This window comes from Asparagus officinalis, chromosome 3, assembly GCF_001876935.1.
Source record: "Asparagus officinalis chromosome 3, Aspof.V1, whole genome shotgun sequence".
In the NCBI taxonomy this organism is placed as follows: domain Eukaryota; kingdom Viridiplantae; phylum Streptophyta; class Magnoliopsida; order Asparagales; family Asparagaceae; genus Asparagus; species Asparagus officinalis.
In genome coordinates this window covers 15,019,865-15,030,551 of record NC_033796.1, presented here as the reverse complement: position 1 = coordinate 15,030,551, position 10,687 = coordinate 15,019,865, and positions in this window count along the sequence as shown.

Here is a 10,687-nt window from a genome sequence, read left to right as displayed (position 1 = left end):
AAGAGTTCATCAAAAGAGCGGCTAAAATAAAATCGAACGAAATTGGAAAAGAGCGGCTAAAATAAATGACCAACGATCACTCATCTTCGAAGGTGCCTTACGGGTGCTTAGAGAGAAACTAGCTCTGAATCGGAAACCCTGAGATTAATTATAGGACATGTAATCTTTTCCTCTGTTAACATATTATCTAAGTTGGAATTCTACAAAGACATGTGATCTTTTACCCTGTTAACAAATTATCTAAGTTGGAATTCTACAAAAAATTTGACACGTATCACCTTATTTCGTAGTTAGTCTTAGGAGCCTCCCTCTAACTATTAAATCAGAACTGCGAAAATTGAAGTGAGAGTTGAGCGTAAAAGTTTTACGTTCTAACATGCTCTCGCAAATCGAGAAGCTTTTTGATGTGTTTAAATATAGACGCGTGTAGGGGTAACAATTTTTTAAAAATCTGTATTAAATTTATATATGACGAGCAAGTTTAGAATTTGGGTTGCTATGATATCATGTTAAAGACCATTTAAGTATTACAACAAAAGTTGTGGTGAAAATTATGAGTTATAGTTTCATATATTCTAATAATTGGAAATTAATGATCATTCTCTTTAGTTTGAATGCATAGTTTGACGATTACTAATTATTGGAATGTGAGTAGTTCACAGAGGTGTTAAGCTGACTCGGTGACTGCGGAGATTACCTATCTCAACAAAACTAATATATATATATGAGAAAAATGGAGAACTTTGGTACCAAGTTGTTCCATTAAATTTGGTAGTGATGTGGGTTGATCTGACCCCTACATTACTACTCGAAAATAGAGTATCAACCACTTTTCACATACTCTAATGTAGATGTAGGAACCGGATCAATCCACAGCACTATCAAGTTCAATGGAACAACTTGGTATATATTTTTTTCTCCCTCTAAATATATAAGAAAAAAAGAAAACAATTGAGAGATCTTAGGGTAGAAATTTGACGTCTGCCACACTATATTTGGAATTCTAGTTGCTAGTCCGTTAAATCTTCAACATTTTTACATTAGTCCCACAACTTATTATTTAAATAGTATTACGTCCCCCAAGTCTTGTAAATTGTTAAAATTAGCGAAAAGTCCATTTGCCTCGCGTGAGTTGCAACTGATGACGCGTGGTAGAGAAGGGTTATGCTGGGTCTCACCGTTGGGAAATGGGGACCCACAACAGCTGTGTGGATCCGCACACCCCTACCCCTCTCACGCGAGTTGCAACTCGCGCGAGCCAAATAGCAAGGTTTAAAATTAGTCCTTAAATTGGTCCCTCAAGTCAGTGAAAATTAGTCCCTCAAGTCAGTGAAAATGCAATTAGGTCCTTAAATTCCTATAAGCTATTACAAAATTAGTCCATTAAATAATTATAACTTCTATTAGGTCCCTTAATCACTACCAGTTGTTTCAAAATTGGTCCCTCAAATCGTTATAATATCTCCCCAAGTTCTTGCAAATCGTCTCAAATTTAACTATGTAAATAAGAGTATCAGTAGCAAGATACACTTGAAAGACCTATATCACTTTCATTGATTTGAGAGACCAAAATGCTAAAGACTCGGGATTTTACCAAAACCAATCATTGCAGTTCATACTTCTCTAGTCATCTTCATGTCGTTTACCGAGCGGTGAGCAGAAGCAGGAACTGGACTTCTAAAAGAATATGAAGAATACTTTAAAGGAACGAGGTGCACGCAAATGTTTATTTTAAAGCTCCTCGCAGCGATTTTTTAAGTGGCACGAGCTAACATGCTCCGGGCCCAGTGCCATGTGACGATCGCTTTTGATCGAGGGTGACTCATTTTCTTTGCTCGTTTTATTTCATGAATAAAAAAAGGACAAGAAAAGACTGTCCGCTTATACTATTGGCTAAAAATATCTTGATGTAATAAGATAATACATTGATTACATCCTTGAAACAACCCCTAAGAAGTGCTAATGGATCGGATACATACGAATATACATGCTGTTATGGCGAATTAATCTCTAATCAGCAGCCGATAAATGTCCCGTATTAGATGTATAATCTAATTAGTTCACCACCTTGGGACAATCTAAGTGCCCCAATTGGACAGCTCGATAGGTCGATATCCCTTTAATCGGTCGAAAAGCGGCACGTGTTGACCTCCTTGCTAGGTCGAGTTCGCAAGCGACCCACTCGACCAGCTCCTCAGCCGACATCTTATAAAGACAACTCGAAAAATGGTATCTCCTGCCACTTGACCAGACGAGCAGAAAGACGATAAATATCTCAAACCCCCCCAGTGACAAGTCGACGCCATCACATTAAATGCATGTTCAAACGCCATCATTTCTCTGTTGGGGAGTTTCAGTCTCCCCGCCTACCACGATATGCTCAACTCGGAAGCCAACCCCAATCAATAAGATAGAACAACTACAATCAAGAAAAAGAACACCGAGATTTACGTGGTTCGGTCGACCAACTTCGACTTACGTCCACGGGGCAACAATACGAGAAATTCACTATGTATCAGGGAGAACTACAAGAGGAACCACTCAACTCTCGTCTCTCAATCTCTCAACCTCACATACATAATCAACTCTCATATTCTCTCCAAAACCCACTCATTGTAATCTTTTACACGGATAAAGACTATGAAACCCTCTCTCTCTCTCATCTACTACATCTCTACTTTTTCTTCATGGTTTTTCCTCCACCAATAGAAGAATATATATAGGGAAACCAAAACCCTATCTCTAGCCTAACTTCCTAATTAGAATAGGATTTAAACTCCTAATCATGATAGAACTCAAACTCCTAATCATGATAGAACCCAAATTCCTAATCATGATAGAACTCTAACCCTATCTAATTCTCATGAAGTTACACAAAGAATCAAAGAAGAAATCCCAACAATCTCCACCTTGGATTTGATTCACAAACTCCCTTGAAGATATATCATCGTCGTCTTGAAACTTTGTCTCTTCCACTAGAGTCTTCTATTTCTTTCGCACTTCAAATCAGAACATATGCACTCCCAATTGGATGCCTTCATGATCCTCACTATTTTCTGCTTCGCTGTGACGCCTTCACCTCTCTTGTTGTCCTTGTGCTCCACCTGCATCGCTCGTCTCGAATCATATCGGTGCCTCCACCTGCATCGCTCGTCTCGAATCATATCGGTGCACCTCTCCTACTCCACACTACGAGCTGGATGCCTTTATCTCCTCCATGCCACCATCTTCATCTCCACTCCACACTACGAGCTGGATGCCTTTATCTCCTCCATCACTTGGCTTGGACTGAATATGAGCGCTCACAATCTTCAAGTCCAACGCCACCATCTTCATCTCCATGTGTGTCAGTCGGTCGTGCCCGCTTACAAGCTTCACCTAATCTGGCACTGTCCTCCTCAAGTATACACACCAACCAACTTCTGCTCTTTATCTACCATCAGATTTGTCTTACCGTTAAATAGCGAAATATCAAACTTCGGACCCGAAGAAGTCATCATTCTCTAATCAAAATTCAAATCAATCACTGTAGAGTTTGAATTTGATGAAACTGATGCCAAAAACGAATTCAGCACGTTGAAAAACCCTAGGAACGACTCATGGATCACCAAAACCCGCCTCCAAATCCTCAATCGGCTAACAAATTAATTTGGACCGTCGAATCCCCACGTGAACAGTGTCCGTCGCTCTACAGTGTTCTGCTACAGTAACCTTTCCCTTTTTTCATCTTGATTCTTGTAATACCGATTTTTAATCATGCACGGTATCATCTTCTATCTTGTAAACTCGCTCCCGGATCCATCATCATCGCTCTGATACCACTTGTTGGGGAATTTCAGTCTCCCCGCCTACCACGATATACACAACTCGGAAGCCAACCCCAATCAATAAGATAGAACAACCACAATCAAGAAAAAAAATATCGAGATTTACGTGGTTCGATCGACCAATTTCGACCTACGTCCACGGGACAACAATATGAGAAATTCACTATGTATCAGGGAGAATTACAAGAGGAACCACTCAACTCTCGTCTCTCAATCTCTCAACCTCACATACATAATTAACTCTCATATTCTCTCCAAAGCCCACTCCTTGTAATCTTTTGCACTGATAAAGACTACGAAACCCTCTCTCTCTCTCATCTATTACATCTCTACTTTTTCTTCATGGTTTTTCCTCCACCAATAGAAGAATATATATAGGGAAACCAAAACTCTATCTCTAGCCTAACTTCCTAATTAGAATAGGATTCAAATTTCTAATCATGATAAAACACAAACTCCTAATCATGATAGAACTCAAACTCCTAATCATGATAGAACCCAAACTCCTAATCATGATAGAACTCTAACCCTATCTAATTAGGAAGTTAGGCTAGAGATAGGGTTTTGGTTTCCCTATATATATTCTTCTATTGGTGGAGGAAAAACCATGAAGAAAAAATAGAGATGTAGTAGATGAGAGAGAGAGAGGGTTTCGTAGTCTTTATCCGTGCAAAAGATTGTAATTTGGAGATGATAGTGGATTGATTTTGATCCCGTGATTTTTCCCTGTTGAAAGTTTTCCACATTAAATCTTGTGTGATTTTTTTTGCTGCGTTTGGTGGTTTTTTGGGGGTTTTTACGAGATCTAAAAATCCCTACCATCCTCGAAAGTCTTTAAGACACATCGTATCACACTGTCGCCGCGTGCATCCAGTCACATCACATTAAATGAGGAGGTGATCTCCTCCATTCCATTGTCGACACCTGTAAAACCTATGCTGACTTAGCTGTAAGCCTATACTCAACCATAATTACCAAACTACCCCACAACCTTCGCTATAAAAAATGAACTATTCTATGTATCAAGGTAAATAATTTCTTTGTAACTTTAGCATGCTTGCTCTATTGAAGAACTTCCATAGTTCATCTTTTTTTTCCACTCAAGCACCTTGCTAACTTGACTGTCGGAACAAGAATGGGGTAAACAAACCCCGTCCTTTTAGGAGTTCCTACATTGTGCAGGATAGTACACAACTCATCTCGATCAAGATTCGAACATTTGGAGGGGAGAACAGGCCCTAATCACTCTTAACTCAACTATCTGACTGTGTGATTCTTACCATCAACACATGCTAATATACGTGACGGATTCAGAAAAACTTTCTTAGAAAATGAATGATAAATATCTATTTACCTTTAGATAAAAATATAATATAATAAAACTATAGTGTATAATGAAAGGCAACTCAATACACTTTTATTAGTTTTATGCATCATATTTTCCCCATAACGTAATCGATAGATAAAAGTGACTATGTTCACTAATTATTTACTTCTAACGACGTATACTTGCTAGTCAAAGTATTCTACACAATTCAACATTGCAATTTCATTCTAGCATATTTGTTATAAGACGTAAACAAATTATAAAACCTCGTGAATTTTGAAAAATAGTATGAATTATATTTATAAATAAGTTCTAATTATGATGAATATTATATATGGATGAGTAATTATACTAAAAATTGATTTGATCAATTAAGAGTATATATGAGAGTATACAAAAGTTAAATATGCACAAAGAAGAAATCTGAAAAAATAACCAGTTAAGAGTATATATTTATTACACACCGATACCGTTTGAATCTAGAAAAACTCAAACAATAAAAGTTGTATGTATCTTCAATAGCTTTCCAACACATCTTAAATCACCTCATTCCGAGGTCGAACGTGAAAGTTATAGCCAAAATACTGAAAACTATTTTCTCAGCCTGGTTGAGTTTCTTGTTTCGGGTTTGGGCTGTTTTGATTCAGGTTTGCAGTTATATATATACATGTTTATACACAAAAAACACATCTTTTTATTAGTATTCCAAATCCTAGCAGCCCCTCTTTCTCTCTCTCAAATCCTAATCATAATTTGTGAGATTTGAGAGAGTTCTTGAGGCGTTTGTCGGGAGGAATGAGAGATTTTGCGACTTTGGTTAAGAGGGATCTTGCACGCACTTGTTCAGGAGTTCAACACGACGTTTGAGGCAAGATCATCTTTCTCCAAACCTTTCCCTATAGTTAATTCATAATTTAATATGTTTAATTGATGAATCTCATGTTAAAGCTTAACCTGGTGTTTAATATCTTAGTTTATGATGTTAATCTTTAAACCAATGTGAAAATATGTAGATTTAGTTGTTGTTTATATTAGATTGATTATCATGATCATTAGGGTTGTATTTATTTTCATTTTTAATTTGTTAATCATGCCCTAATCATGTTTAAACCCTACATTAATAATTAATTGAGTTTTAATGCTAATTATAAAAAACCCAAAAGTTTCAAAATTACATATAATAGCCTTAAAAGTTTAAAATTACACAAAACACCTTGATTTTTTTAAACTTAAAAACAAACATGAAATCTAAAAATTTAAAATTTATAATTAACACCCTCAACATTTTAGAAATTACAGAAATAACATCAAAAGTTTAAATTATAAAAAACACCCTAAAATTCATTGATTTCAAAACTTTGCAACAACATAAATGGATTCCATGGATTACATTAAGCACTTAAAATTTAAAATTTATAAAAAATAACCTCAAAGTTATAAAAATTACAAAAACTCACTCAAAAGTAAAAAATTACAAAAAATCCTAAAATTTCAAACCTTATAACAGGTACACATAAAATTTAGAAATTATCAGCAGATCATTGAATTTTTTTAAAAAATAACCCAAAATTTTAGTAATTGTAAAAATACCTTCAAATTTTCACAGTTACAAGAAATATTCTAACATTTGAAAATTTACCACTAACACATAAAACATTAATTATAAGCACCCAACTTATAATTTAAAATTTTCATAAAATATTATCAAAGTTTAAAATTACAAAACACACCCTCAAAAGTTTAAAATCATAAAAGGCTAAAATTTGGCAAAGAAAATAGGAAATATTTGACATTATAACATTAAGATATATAAATTTAACTTTCAATTGAAAATTTATCATAGATTAAAACATCTAAAAATAGTCTAAGTTGATGGTGGTAAAAAATAACAATTACCATAGATTAAAACTATCCAGTTAAGGAATAAGAAATTAAAAGTATATGATAGATTAAAATTAACATTACTGTATAAATTCAATAAACTGCATATAATTTTAATAATAACATTCATTGATAGAAGACAAATTAATAAAAGACTATAATATAATATGTTAGCATTAACTGATTATAATGTATAAACATTTATCTCTAATGTTGATAGTATTTATAGGGTAAAAAATATAAGGAGTTATGTATGGAGAAACTATCAGAAAGTTTGGAGATATCATTTAAAAGAACTAAGTTATTTTTATTTCAAATGGAGAAGTAAAAGAAATAAACTCAAAATTCAGAAACATTCATGAATCACTTGAATTGACATTGATAAAAGGCAAATTTGACAAAGAAGCGTTGACCGAGTTCCCTTTGAAGATCATATTGAACAATTTTGTCCTAATTAAAAAAGCATTCTTCATGAAAGATACAATAAAAGTTAGTAAGTATTTATAAATTTCATACTTTATTATTGAAATACTAAAGGAATTATAAACTTAATATAAAATTACATATAAGTAATCTTGCAATAGAAACTAAAGTGAAGCCATTGATCAACTATATTGCGAGATATAATAAGCTAGATACGATGAGAAAAATTACTATAATTGACAAAATGTATGCACATGATACTTAGTTACCATAGCGTAAGTAAAAAAGTTAAAATTAATATTTTTTTTTCTATATAGTGACATGACTCTGCAAGTAACCTTATTTAGGGAAATGACTACCAACGAAGGATCAATTTTTAGGGACATAATCAAAGATAAGCATGTAATAGTACTGTCAGATTTCAAGATCTTTAAATATGAAGGTAACATATTTTACAACTAAAGTTCTTATGAAAGACCACTAAACAAAAATTTTACCTTATATTTGTCTCAAATTTGTAGGAAAGATATGTATGTCATCGTAAATTGTGTTAATAATATATATCAATCCAAAGATACAACTTATTAAAGAAATAAGAGAATGATAAGTAAACCAAGAAAATATCCATATAACATGATAAAGAAAAAATATTACACTTTAAAGCTAATATGCATGCTTCATTAGAAAAAACTGCTAAAAACAAAGCATCTCCATCAAGTCTCTTTATAAATACAACACAAATTTAAATTATTGAATATTTTATAGAATAGCTTAATTTTTTGAGGAAAATCAAGAATCTTTAGAAGAGATTTTTATGAACTCATTTAATATTTTTATATGGTTATGTAGATGCTTTTATCATATAAAAGTGTACTAGAGTTAGTATTAATCTTTATTTTATAATTTTTTTTGAAGTCTATCAATGATTAGCAACAAAATTTATATTCTTTTTAGTTTCATTCTAGCCCACTTATAATTAATCATCTCATCTTATTGGCTTTAATTATTCATCCTTCTTTTCTAACGCTATTTCTTCAAGTGTTTTTCACTTTTACAACATCATACCTTCTCAAGTCAAACTTGGTTTCATGTCGATCCAAATAACATATGCAAATTCAAATTAGCTCTAGATTATATTTATTTCTTGTCAATTCAATTATTAACGTGAAAATTTTAAATTTTGTGTAGCTCATTCAAACAAACGTTAAAAATAAATAAATAATCACAATACTAAAGTTTAAGACATAAGTGAGAAAAAATAATCAAAGTGGAACTGAGAAATAAATTTTAGTAAAGAAATAAATCAAAAATACTTAATCATAGTATTTAATCACGTGCATTGCACGTGCATAAAACCTAATATACATTATATATTCAAGAAGTAATGTTGATATGAGCAATGCTAGCGGCAGTCGCGTTTCAGCGGCGTCGCCGCTGTGCTCCTCGACACCCGCGTTTAAATAAGGCCCCAACCTATAACCCTAATCCCTTCTATCAATCACAAATCACAAAGTTCACAACCCAAGCATTGCGCTAGTCGCTAAAAGGCAGCTGCCGCTAGCATTGCTCGTTGTTGATACATACTTGTTATGAATATAACATGTGTTGGATAAGGATACAGTTTTGTGCAACTCAAGCAAACTTTCAATATTTTATTTTGCGGGTACTAAATTTATTTACAATTCACGTGGGCATTTTTGAAAAAAAAAAAGGGGCAGTGTGAGCACCGCTGCTAACCCGGGTAGTTGAGAAAATTCAATACGGTTTCTACAGTCTTTAATTTTGATTCCCGGTAGGTGCCTTGTATATCTATTCTTTTATACAAATGGAAGAAACAAAGAGTCACTGTTCATGCTACAGTAAATACTACAGTAGATTTACTGTAGCAGTATTACTGTAACAGCTAATAAATTTAAAGACCACTGTAGCAGATCGGTTACTGTAGCAGCTCGGGAATTGCACTGTAGCAGACGAGTTACTGTAGCACAACAGAAAATTCAAAACCGGGAGAGTTTAAAAACGGCGGGAACACTGTAGCAAAAAAAAAAAAAAAACACCATGCTGCGCACGGGCTGCACACTAGTATATACAAATAATAATAAGAACGGTGCGCTACTCGTGTGCATTTTTTTAATTAGAGAGGGTGCAGCTCGCACTGTCTTTGACTAACACAGCCCAAGGGCCCCACGCCTTGTTGAAGTTCTAGTGCCGAGCAGGGACGGATGCATGCATGTGCTTAGTACAGAAAACTACATTAAAATATTGTACACATACAATTTGATCCCTACAATTTAAAAACTTTGCACCCCACCCAAAATTTGGCCCATATAAATTAAAACTTTTGCCTATTTGTCAAGAATTCTTTTATAGTATTATATATTAATTTTTATATAAATAGATATTTATCGTTCGTTCGCCTAAATTTTTTTTGGATCCTCCCTTGGTGCTACGCATAGCCCAAAGTCTTGCTTTCATCAATTAAATTGACCCAATATTTTCAAGCTCCAATATTTCTTGAGATTGAGTTTATCAAAAGTAGAATTACGATATTAATTAGCCCAGCCATGTATATTCTTTAGGGTAAATTACACTAAACGTCACAAACTTTTAGCATTTTGTAGTAAACTCTCATTAACTTTCAAAATAACAATAAACTTTCAATAACTTTTTGCAAAAAACCCTCAGTATCTTTTATGTAAGTTACACTACACCCCCGGTAACTTTCAAACCACCTTTTTATTTGTTTTCTAGTTCTAATTTATGGGGGCTTGTTTGCAAAATACAAAAACTTATTGGGGTTTTGTGCAAAACAAAAAATAGTGTGATTTGAAAAGTTTATAAACGTTAATTGCAAAATGCTAAAAGTTCATTACACTTTAGTGTAATTTGCCCTATTCTTTATTCACATGTGATATGCCTGCCATTTCTTTTGACTGATCAAGCTTTTAAGTTTTGGTTTAATTGAGTACTGATAGAAAAGAGTACTAGATAATTTAAAATTTTAGAGGTTTTTATATGTAAATCTTTAGAAAAAATTGCTTCAAGGCCTCAAAATTTAAGTTTCAATGTGCCCCAGCTCCCCCCTCCTAACTTCCCTCAATGTATTGCAGCCTCTATAATTTAAAAAAAATTATGTCTAGGTTCATCTCCCAAAGTTCCAATGCAACATCCTCCAAAATCCTGATTTTACCCTCTGCCCCTACACCTCCCTCTTCCTCCTCCGATCCCC